Source organism: Chrysochloris asiatica, unplaced genomic scaffold, assembly GCF_000296735.1.
Source record: "Chrysochloris asiatica unplaced genomic scaffold, ChrAsi1.0 scaffold00200, whole genome shotgun sequence".
Lineage (NCBI taxonomy): Eukaryota > Metazoa > Chordata > Mammalia > Afrosoricida > Chrysochloridae > Chrysochloris > Chrysochloris asiatica.
The window spans coordinates 1,930,907-1,942,993 of NW_006408718.1; the positions used below are offsets into that span (position 1 = coordinate 1,930,907).

At 39.6% G+C, this 12,087-nt stretch overlaps 1 pseudogene; it reads left to right on the forward strand.

The window, feature by feature from the left end:
- The first annotated feature begins 2,580 nt into the window (after nucleotides 1-2,580).
- LOC102839633 lies at nucleotides 2,581-3,335 on the forward strand (annotated as a pseudogene).
- The last annotated feature ends 8,752 nt before the right edge of the window (nucleotides 3,336-12,087 follow it).

The following is a 12,087-nucleotide window of genomic DNA, read 5'->3' on the forward strand; positions in this document are numbered from 1 at the left end:
TTTACACCACCAAAGGGCACATTCTGCAAGTCTGCCTCCTGGTCACCAGCTCCCAGTCCCTCTCTTTCCATGAATCTAGAGTCCTCAGCTGCTCCCTCTCTCCATGTCCCCATCTCTGCCTCCATCTGGTGTTGCTACTTCTCTGGATAAGGTCCCGCATTCTGCTTGTGCTCTTCTCCCTTGATAGTCTTAGGGTCCTCTGTTTCTGGACTATAAGATTAACTACTCATGCATTTTGTTACAAAACTTCTACCTTTACAATTGTGACAATCTGCATGCTCAATTTTCACTAACCAAAATTTGGAGGTTCAAATTTGGAACCTGAGTCACTTTGGAAAAAAGGCCTGGTGATCTTCTTCTGGAAAATCAGCCACTGAAGACTCTACGGAGCACAATTTTACTCTGACATGTATGGGGTTGCCATTATTCAGAAATGAATCAATGGTAACTGGTACTGATTTGTATAAAAATTTCTAGAAGATGCAAAACTATCAATTCTGAGTATTTCTAAAGAGTGGGTGTTCTGGAGTAAGAAGAAGACTTTGCATTACTTATATTTCTAGATTGTTGTTGTTAAGTGCTGTCGAGTCAGTTCTGAACCACGGTGACCCTGTATAGGGTCTCTGGGGAGCAGCTGGGGAGCTTGAACCACCGACCTTGTGTTTCAAACTGACTTTGCAGTCCAGCACATTAACCTACAGGACTCCACCTTTCGGCATATGAACATTTTAAGCAATTATACGTGCTATTTTATTAATTCTACTTTAAGAATAGAATCATCATGTTCTACCCATACAGAAATACCTCCACAAAGAAATGGTTGGAATCTAGGGAATAACTTTTTGTAAACAAAAGGAAAGGAAAAGAGGGAAGGGAAAGATGCTCCATTATGGGGAACAAGTCCTTCTTTGGGTAGCATTATCTCATGATGGTGGGAGGTGGGAAGTAGTCATCAAACTGTCATCAGTTTTGGGTGACCTCATATAGTTCAGTTGTCCCTGTAAGAACTCAGGGGTATCTTCATGACATTAAAGAACCTTTGCATTATTTCTCTGAGGACTCTGGAGAGAAGCCAGTTTCGAACCAGGTACCATTTGTGTTTTTAAGTCAGTGTCCCCAACAGCAACAACTTTACAGTAGACAATGAGAGCCTAAACCATTTAGTTAGCACAAGAAACCATACCTAGCTCCTAGATCACTTCCTGTTGCTCCCATTCCCTTGATGCTTTACGGATTGAGTTTTATGGCTCCCTGAGAAATAGCCTTTGAGAAGGGGATTCGTTTGCAGCACTCTTACTTGGACCAACACATGTACTCCGTAGTGTTTTCAATGACTGATATTTTCAGAAATAGAACACCAAGCTTTTTATTTCAAGGCAGGTCTGGGTACACTTGAATCTCCAAGCTTTCAGTTAGCAATGGAGCATCCTAATCATTTGCAGCACCTATGGACTCCTCAACATTCTTGAGTCACACCACAACACTCTTGAGTCATACCACAACACTCTTGAGTCACACCACAACACTCTTGAGTCACACCACAACACTCTTGAGTCACACCACAGCAGTCCTGGTGGCACAGTAGTGAGCAATGATGGGCAATTTACCAGAAGGTCAGTGGGTCAAACCCACGAGCTGTTCTGCAAGAGAAAGATGTAACAGTCTGCTTCTGTAAAAAGATATATAGCCTTGGAAGCCCTACAGGGTAGTTCAACTTTACACCTACAGGGACACTGTGAATTGGAATCAACTCAGAGGCAGTGGATTTGTTTTTTGTTTTACAGTCACCACTGGTTTGGCTTCTCCCTGTCCCTCTCCTCTGAAGGCTTTGAAACTAAGACAAAAAGGTACCTTAACACTTGATATAGTAGGTTAACAGGAGCCCAAATTCCTGTAGTTCTACACTACTTTACTATGTCTTGATATCGCTACTCTTCTTAGCTAGGGAGACATTTTTTTAAAAAATTGCTATTATTTCCATTGTTAAAATCAAATGAGCTTCTTTGTAAAACTAGAATACAGAAAACAGACACCCCCACTCTCTTCAAGTTAGAGAGTTAGAGAGACTAAGGCATTGGCACCCACATTTCTAGTCACAGCAGTATGTTTTAAAGAAAGAAAGAAAAAAAGGAAACCCAAATGATGCTATTATGGTGGCTAATTAAATTTCTTCTTTGCTGTTACAATGCATTATTTTTGAGGATCATTACTTTTCTTGTAGCTTCTTTCAAGAGCTTGGTTTAAGGTTTTAAGTAAGGAAACCACAAGACAAGTCTTAAAGCCACAGGCCAGACTTCCACCCACAGCAATGTGTGAGTTGCTTAGAAGCACTCCAGAAAGACATAATTGTGGAGATGCCATTCCTTCTGAAGTATGTAAACCTCAAAGAGAGCGGAAGAGTTATTCTTATTTATCAGTTGAGAGCCAATGAGTTTATAGATAGGAATGTGTTTGCAGATAGCCATCAACAAATATTCAGAAATTCATGGAGTTCATCTTCTATTTAATATTTATTTATGCAATAAAAAGTCAAGGATTGCTCTTTTTCATGATGCTGAGGAGGCCGTTGGCTGCTTCACCATGAAGCTGAACATGTCCTTCCCAGCCACTGGCTGCCAAAAACACATTGAACTGGACAATAACGCAAGTTTCATACCTTTTATGAGAAACAAATGGCCACAGAAGTTGCTGCGGACTCACTGGGTGACGAGTGGAAGGGTTATGTTGTCCGCATCAGTGGTGTGAACGACAAGCAGGGTTTGCCCATGAAGCAGGGTGTCTTGACCCGTGGCCATGTCCGCCTGCTTCTGAGTAAGAGGCATCCCTGTTATACACCAAAGAGACCTGGAGAAAGAAAGCGCAAATCTGTATGGGATTGCCTTGGGGATGCCAACTTGAGTGTTCTCAACTTGGTTATTGTAAAAAAAAAAAAAGGAGAGAAACATATCCCAGGACTGACAGATACAACTGTGCCTCATCGCCTGGGGCCCAAGAGAGCTAGCAGAAACTGCAAACTTTTCAATCCCTCTAAAGAAGATGATATCCGCCAGTATGTTGTGAGAAAGCCACTGAACAAAGAAGGCAAGAAACCCAGGAACAAAACACCCAAGATTCAGCGTCTTGTTACTCCACGTGTCTTGCAACACAAACGTCAATGTATTGCTCTGAAGAAATAACGCACTAACAAAAATTAGGAGGGGGCTGCAGAATATGCCAAGCTTTTGGCCAAGAGGATGAAGGAGGCCAAAGAAAAACATCAGGAACAGATTGCCAAGAGATGGAGGCTGTCCTTACTGAGAGCTTCTACGTCCAAGTCAGAATCCAGTCCAAAATAAGAAATTTCTATGTGTGACAAATAAATACACTCATATTAAAAAAAAAAAAAAAAAAAAGTCAAGGATTGTCCTAGTCTTTCCAGGCACTCTGATATGTATATAGGAGTGAGAGAAGAGAGTAGGTGAGTTCAGAGAGATCATAGGGGAAACGGTGAACTAGACCCAGCAGCATGGTACCCCGAAGACTGTCTTAGTGGTACAAGATGATTGGACACATCTCTTCCCAATTCCACAGCCCTTCATGTTTGGATCGTAGTTTTGAAATTGGCCATGGTGGGAGAATTCTCACCAGGAGAATGGGCAAACACCAACTGAAAGTTCAGTGATTTCAACCAAGCAGCCACTACACAGATGAAAGCTGTGACAGTCTGCTTCTATAAAGTGTGCTGTTATTGTTGTTAAGTGTCACTCAATCAGTTCCAACTCATAGTGACTTTGTATAGAGTTTATGAGGAGCAGTTGGTGGATTTGAACTGCCAATCCGGTGGTTAGCAGGCCAGTGCTTATCTTACCATGTAACAGAAGACTTATAGACTTGAAAATCCCATGGAATAGTTCTAATGTATCCTATAGGGTGTCTATGAATAGTAATCAATTTGACAGCAATGGCTTTGGGGATTTAGTGTCTTAGTTAAGAAACACTGGATACTTTACATTTGTTAAGTGCTCAGCTGCTAACCTGATGTGCTGTTGTAGGATGAGTACTGGACTGCTAACCACCAGGTCACTGGTTCAAACTCACAAGCCACTCCTTAACAGCCACACTTTACAACAACAAGGCTGCTAAGCAAACGATTGACTATCTGAACCCATCAGTGACTCCATCGAGCCCTGGTGTATTGTTATAGGAAAAGCACTGGACTGCTAACCACAATGTTACCAGTTCAAATCCATTCTCAGAAACTATAGAGGGTTGCTGTGAGTCAGAACTGACTCAATGGTGCATGGCCACATTGGTTCCACAAGAGAAAGATGTGGTAGTATACTTCTGTAAAAATCCTTTGAAGCCCTATGGATCAGTTTTACTCTACCACCCTAGGGTAGCTATGAGTCAGAATCAACTCAACAGCAATGGGTTTTTGTTGTTGTTGATTTTCTGTCTTAGTTATCTAGTGCTGCCATAACAAAAAATAGTACAAGTAAGGTGGCTTTAAAGAACATACATTTATTTTCTCACACTTCTAGAAGCTAAGAGGCCAAACTGAGATCTTAGCTATTATGGTACTGTAAATTTACTTGGTAAGGTTTTTTTATCCAAAGTCTTCTTAACTCACACCAAATGATTGAGTGGGGACATGAAAATAGGGTGTTGTTGTTGTTAAGTGTCACTGAATCAGTTCAGACTCATAGAAACCCTGTATAGGGTTTCTGAGGAGTGACTGGTGGGTTTGAACCACTGATTTGCTGTTCAAACCAACCTTTCAGTACAGTATGTATCCTACAGTGCCACACCAGGACTCCTAAATAGGACAATAGGACTTTAAATGTCAGGATAGGTTAGTTGTGCCATCTACCTAGGTTTAAAAAGAACAAGAAGGAATGGCAAATTCCAGGACAATCATGAAAAAAGAGCACGAGCAGAATGTGAAATTCTCTACCTGGAAAAATATCCAGAGCAGAGGCTGCAACATGGAGAGACAGAGTACCTGCAGGGTTTCCAGCCCACGGACCAAGTGAAGATGAGTGCCTATGGGCAGGAGACTGACTTGTAGAAGGTGCCCTTTATGCATTTATGGACTGGCTAAAGGAGATTTGTAAAACTTGTCTGAGCAGGGCAGAGGTGGAAGAACCACATGGTTAAGAGGTAAAAGATAAGAGCTAGGTGTTCCTGTAGGTATGGTAGGTAAAAGACATTCCTTACTGGAGGACTGCTGCATCTTGAGTTGTTTCTGATCCTGAATTGCATCCTCTTCACTTCCCTAATAAACCCCATAATGGTGAGTATTGTCTATGAGTTCTGTGTGGTCATTGCAACAGATTATAAAACCTAGATATGAAGTAAAGAGTGCTGTGACAGGGACACTTGGTGTCAACTATGATACAGAAAGTTAAAGGATGTATGTCTGACCACTGCCTCGTAGGAATGTACTTTAGTCTGATTTTGAGTTTTATTCTCCTCCCTCCTTGTGAACTCAGAGAAATTCAGACATGACCTTAATGCCATTTTCCCAGCTACGTTGTTTCTTCCTGTGGCATTTCTCCTGGTTTCTGGTATCTTTTGGTGACCCTTACTGTACCTCTGCTTGTAGAAGGGTCTTCACTTGTTTCTCTCTCATGTGTGTCTCTGAGTCTATTCTGCTCTTTTTATAAGACACAACTCACAATTAAATTAGCAAAAGTTTTGTGAGTGACACATTTATAACAACAACAACAACAAACATGTGTAGTTGCTAAGACCGTTTATGTGCATCCAAACAACTTAAAGGATTTGGTTTCTTAGCTTAGAGACTTAGGGTTATAGTTTCCTGGGACATCCAGTTAATAGGTCTACTAATGTATTTAGTGCTTCTTTCCTACTTCCTAGTTTGTTGCATAGTGTCTGGGCTCTTTAAAGCTTCTAAGTAGCCATCTAAAGCATAAAAATTAGTCTAAATTATACCAGGGCAGCTGAGGATAAAGAAGAGTCAAGAATAAGAGACTGAGATAGAATGCATAGCTAAGTGCCTTCATGAACAACTGCCACATTTGTCATGAGCCCAGTACAACTGGGCAGTGTCTGGCTACTATTACTGAACATTTTGATCAAAGATTCTTTAGAAAATTCCTGATCAAAAATAGGGGAAATATAAAACAAAACTTAACATTCTCATGGATTCTAGACTTCCTGGAGCCATGGAGGGTAGATAAACTCCTGAAACTATTTCCCTGAGATAATCTTTAAAGCTTATATGAAAAATATACCCTAAACACATTTTTTGCACACTCATGTACATAACAAAATTATTTATCATCACAAAAATATGGAGACAGCTCATCAGTAGAGGAATGGTTAGTGCATACATATTGTTGTCAAGTGTCTCTGAGTCCATTTCAACTCATAGCAACTCTGTATAGGATTTTTAGGAACAGCTGGTGATTTTGAATTGCCAATGGCACAATTCAAACCAACTTTGTAACCCAGTGCTTATCCCACAGTGCCACACCAGAACTCCATACAATGCAATATTATGCAACATTGACTATTAACAATGAATCTGTAAAACAATGCCTAACATGGTGGAACCTGGAGGATACTATGTTGAGTGAATTAAATCAGTTACACCAGGACAGATATTAAATGAGACCACTACTGTAAAAGTCAAGAAAAGATTTTCATTCTAGTATAAATTTTCGAGGGGTGGGAGAGATGGTAGAATTGTTCACTGGGTAGATGGGTTGAATGTAGATACATGCTAACTTTTGTGGTGGTTAAGGTAGTTAAAAAGAAAACTAAGTAAAAATGAAGAAATTTAAAAACCAAATTGCTTTTTTCTTTTTGTTCTTTCATGTACTAGAAAAAGAACTAATATATACCTATTTTTTCATTAAAACAAATGATTGGGCCTTTCCTGCAAGTTAAAAATAAAAAGGAAAGAAAGAGAAAAGAAAGGAGAGGAAAAAAATATTTAGAAATGGATAGTCATGATGGTTGTACAACATGGAGATTGGGATTGTTGTGGTTGGGTGGTACATGTAAAAATGGTTGAAATGGGAAGTGTTTTGCTTTATAAAGGAATAATATATTTATGTTGTTGTTTAGAGACATTCATTCAATTTCTACACATAGCAACCTTGCAGTTAGCAATTCAGTGCCTATTCTACAGCAACATTATTATAATTTAGCACTAACCACTAAAGTCAGTGATTATGAAATTTAAGAATTCTACAAACTCCAAAAAAAAAGACTTGATTTTGTTTGGCTCAATCACCAACACAAATGGAAGCACCAGTCAACAAATCAAATGACGTATTGCATTGGGCAAATCTGCTACACAAGACCTCTGTAAAGTCTTGAAGATCAAAGATGTCAGTTTGAGGACTAAGGTGGGCCTGACTCAAGCCATGGCATTTTCAGTAACCTTGTATGTTTGTGAAAGATGGATCCCAAATAAGGAACACCATAGGAGAATTGATGTATTTGAGTTGTAGTATTGGAGGAGAATATTGAAAGTACCATAGGCTACCAAAAGAACAAACAGATCTGTATTGTAAGAAGTACAGCCAGAGTGCTCATTGGAAGCCAGGATGACCAGACTTTGTCTCTCATACTTCAGTCATATCGTCAGGAGGGACCAGTCACTGGTGAAGGATATCATGTTTGGTAAAGTGGAGGATTAGAGAAAAAGAGGAAGACCCCCAGTGAGATGGGTTAGCAAAGTGGCAGCATCAATGGGCTCAAGCAAAGCATTGATTATAAGGTTGGATCAGAGTCGGGCAGTGTTTCATTCTGTTGTGCACAGGGTCACTATGAGTCAGTACTTACTTGATGATACCTAAAAAAACAACAACAACAACAACTTTTTTAGTATGAAGTCAATCAAAAACGCAATCAAGATGTATTGATAATTACTGGTGATTGGAACGCAAAGGTTGGACTTGGTGATAGAAATGATGCTGGAGAATGCGTGATAGAATTTTACAAGACTAATGACTTCTTCACTGAAAATACCTTTTTAAAACAACACAAGAAACAGTTATGCACATGTACTTCACCAGACGGCATACCCAGAAATCTGACTATATGTGTGGCACCACCACTCATGTGTCAGTTTGCTGTACTCTCGTGGCTTGCAAGTTGCTGTGATTCTGGAAACTATGCCGTGGGTACTTTAAATATCAGCAGGGTCATCCATGGTGGAGAGGTTTAGATGAGCTTCTCAATGAACACAGACTAAGAAGAACTAGACTACTTGCAAAAATGTAGTTATTAAAAACCTTATGAATAACAGTGGAACACTGTCCACACTAGAATATAGAATATTGAAACATGATGAAAAGTATCAGAATATTCTCAGATATACTGCCAGAAGATGAGCCTCTCAGGATGAAAAGGGATCAAAATATGACTGGGAAAAGGCTGTCTCCTCACAGTAGAGCTGACTGTGGTGATGTGAATGGAGTAAAGCCTTCGGGACCTTCATTTGCTGATCTGGCTGATCTCAAAATGTAAAACAGCTTTAAACATCCATTACTAATTAGAACATGAAATGTAGTAAGTATGAATCTAGGGAAAATAGGAATTGTCAAAAATGAAATGGAAAGCATAAACATCCATATTCTAGGCATTAGTGAGCTGAAATGGACTGGTATCAGTCATTTTTAATCTGACAATTGAATGGTTTACTATGCCTGGAATGACAAATTGAAGAGGATTGGCATCACATTCATCATCAAAAAGAATAACATATCTAGATCTGTCTTGAAGTACAACACTGTCTGTGATAGGAAACTATCCATATGCCTACCATGAAGACCAGATAACATCACTATTACTCAAATTTACACACCAACCACTAAAGCCAATGAGGATGAAATTGAAGAATTCTACCAACTTCTTAAGTCTGCAATGATCAAACATGCAATCAAGATGTGTTGATAATTACTGGCCACTGAAATGCAAAGGTTGGAAACAAAGAAAAAGAAATTGGAAAACATGGCCTTGACACTAGAAAGGATGCTGGAGACCGCATGACAGAATTGTGCAAGACCAATGACTCCTTCATTACAAATAACTTTTTTAAACAACATAAAAAATGTTTATAAACATCACTTGCACCAATGGTGTACACAGAAATCAAATTGACTACATGTGTGGACCCACTGCTCATCTGTCAGTTTGTTGTACTGTGGCAGCTTGTATATTGCTGTGATTCTGAAAGGTATACCACACGTACTCTAAATACCAGCAGCGTATTTCTATAAACCCATGCAGGACAGGTTTCAGCTGAGCTTCTAGTTGAACACAGACTAGGAAGAAGATGAGACAGTCTACTGTAGAATATTTAGTTATTGAAAACCTTATGGATAGCAGTGGAACACTGTCAGCACCAGAATCTAAAATACTGAAACATAATGAAGAACACCAGAATATTGTCAGATATAGTGTCAAAAGATGTGACCCTGAGGTTGGAAGTCACTTAAAATACTACTGGGAAATTGCTGCTTTCTTAAAGTAGAGTTGACCTTGATGATGTGAATGGAGTAGAACCTTCAAGTCCTTCATTTGCTGATGGGGCACAACTCAAAATGAAGAGAAGTAGCTGTAAACATCCACTAATAATTGGAACATGGAATTCATTTGCAAGACCAATGACTTGTTAATTGCAAATACCCTTTTAAAACAACATAAAAGAAATATGTATGTACTTTATCTTCTTCCATGGGTATTGACGGTGGAGCCAAGTAAAATAAAATCCTTGAAAACATCATTCTTTTTTCCATTTATCATGATACTGCTTATTAGCCCAGGTGTGAGGATCTCTGCTTTCTTTATATGCAGTTAGAATCCATATGGAGTGCTGTTCTGTGATTTTCATCATAAGTGTTACAAGTCCTTTCTGCCTTCTGCAAGCAGTGTAATACCATCTGATTAGTGCACGTTGTTAAGGAGTCTTCCAATCCTGACACCATGTTCTTCTTCATATCATCCAGCTTTGATAATTGTTTTATAAGCATGCAGATTGAACAGATGTGGTGAAAGGATGCAACCCTATGCATACTTTTCCTGCTTTTAAACCACTTAATATCCCATGTTGTTGTTGTTATGTGCCGTGGAGTTGGTTCCGACTCATAGCAAACCTGTACAGGTTTTCTAAGGCTGTAAATCTTTACGGGAGCAGAAAGCCTCATATTTCTCCTACAGAACAGCTAGTAGTTTCGCACAGCTGACCGTGAGATTAGCAGCCCAATTCATAACCACTACGCTACCAGAATGTGGAAATCATCGGACAATCTCTTTGATATCTCAAGCGAGTAAAGTTTTGCTCAAGATAATACAGAAACGGCTACAATCATACATTAACAGAGAACTTCCACAGGTTCAAGCTGGATTCAGAAGAGGCCATGGAACAAGAGATATCATTGCAGATGTCCGATGGATCTTGGCTGAAAGCAGAGAATATCAGAAGGATGTTTACCTATGCTTTATTGACTATGGGAAGGTTTTCGATTGTGTGGATCATGACAGGCTATGGACAACATTGAGAAGTATGAGTATTCCAGAACACTTAATTGTACTTCTGAGAAATCTGTACCTGGACCAAGAGGCAGTTGTTCGAACAGAGCATGGGAACACGGAATGTTTTAAACTTGGGAAAGGTGTGCGACAGGGTTGTGTTCTTTTACCATTCTTGTTCAATATGTATGCTGAGCAAATAATACGAGAAGCTGGGTTCTATGAAGGAAAGCGTGGCGTCAGGATTGGAGGAAGACTTATTAACAACCTGAGATATGCAGATGATACAACCTTGATTGCTGAAAGTGAAGAGGACTTAAAATATTTACTGATGAAGATCAAAGAGCACAACCTTACATATGGATTACAACTCAATGTAAAGAAAACAAAAATCTTCACCACTGGACCAATAAACAGCATTCTTATCAATGGAGAAGAGATTGAGGTTGTCAAGGACTTCATTCTTCTTGGATCAACTATCAACACTTGCGGAAGCAGCAGTCAAGAGATCAGACGATGTATTGCATTGGGCAAATCTGCTGCACAGGAACTTATTAAAGTATTGAAGAGCAGAGATGTCACCTTGAGGACTAAGTTGCGCCTGACCCAAGCCATGGTATTTTCAATAACCTCATATGGATGCAAAAGCTGGACAGTGAATAAGAAAGATCGTAGAAGAATTGATGCCTTTGAGTTGTGGTGTTGGAGAATACCGAAAGTGTCATGGACTGCCAAAAGAACCAATAGATCTGTTTTGGAAAAAGTGCAACCAGAGTGTTCCTTGGAGGCCAAGATGGCTAGGCTTCGTCTCTCATACTTTGGACACATTGTCCGGAGAGAACAGTCGCTGGAGAAGATGCTGGGTAAGGTGGAGGGTCAAAGAAAAAGAGGAAGACCCCCAACGAGATGGATCAGCCAGGTGACATCATTGATGGAATCAAGGGTGGCAGCAGTAGTGAGGTTGGCCCAGGATCAGACATTGTTTCGTTCTGCTGTGCATGGGGTCGCTATGAGTCGGTTCCGACTCGATGGCACCTGACAACAACAACAACGCTACCAGAGCTCCTATAATATCCCATAGTTCTGTTCAAATGACTGGCTCTTGGTCTATGTACCAAATAAATGAAAACAATAACTTAGCTTAACTAGTGAAAAAAATCTGCCTTGAGCATAATGACTTTTTAAGGGCTTTCTTTATGAGATCCAATGGACAACAGCAACTTGAAAAATTAGATAGGAATCTTAGGGGCAATGTTATGTTATGTTATGTTATGTTATGTTATGTTATGTTATGTTATGTTATGTTATGTTATGTTATGTTATGTTATGTTATGTTATGTTAATGGGGTAGATGCAACATCTCCAACAAGGAGGTTGAGAATTGGTTGCACAACTCAATGTGTGTGTAATCAATGTCACTGTACTATGGAAACGGTGTAAATTTTGCCATGTAGATTCTCAATAACAACAATAAAATGAATACAATTTTGAAGAAAAAAAGTGATACCACTCAGAAGTGATTAAGATTAGGACCCATACAACTGTGACTTGACCTCATTGACAAAATAGAAGGCTACTCCTATTACCAGGCACAGGGTT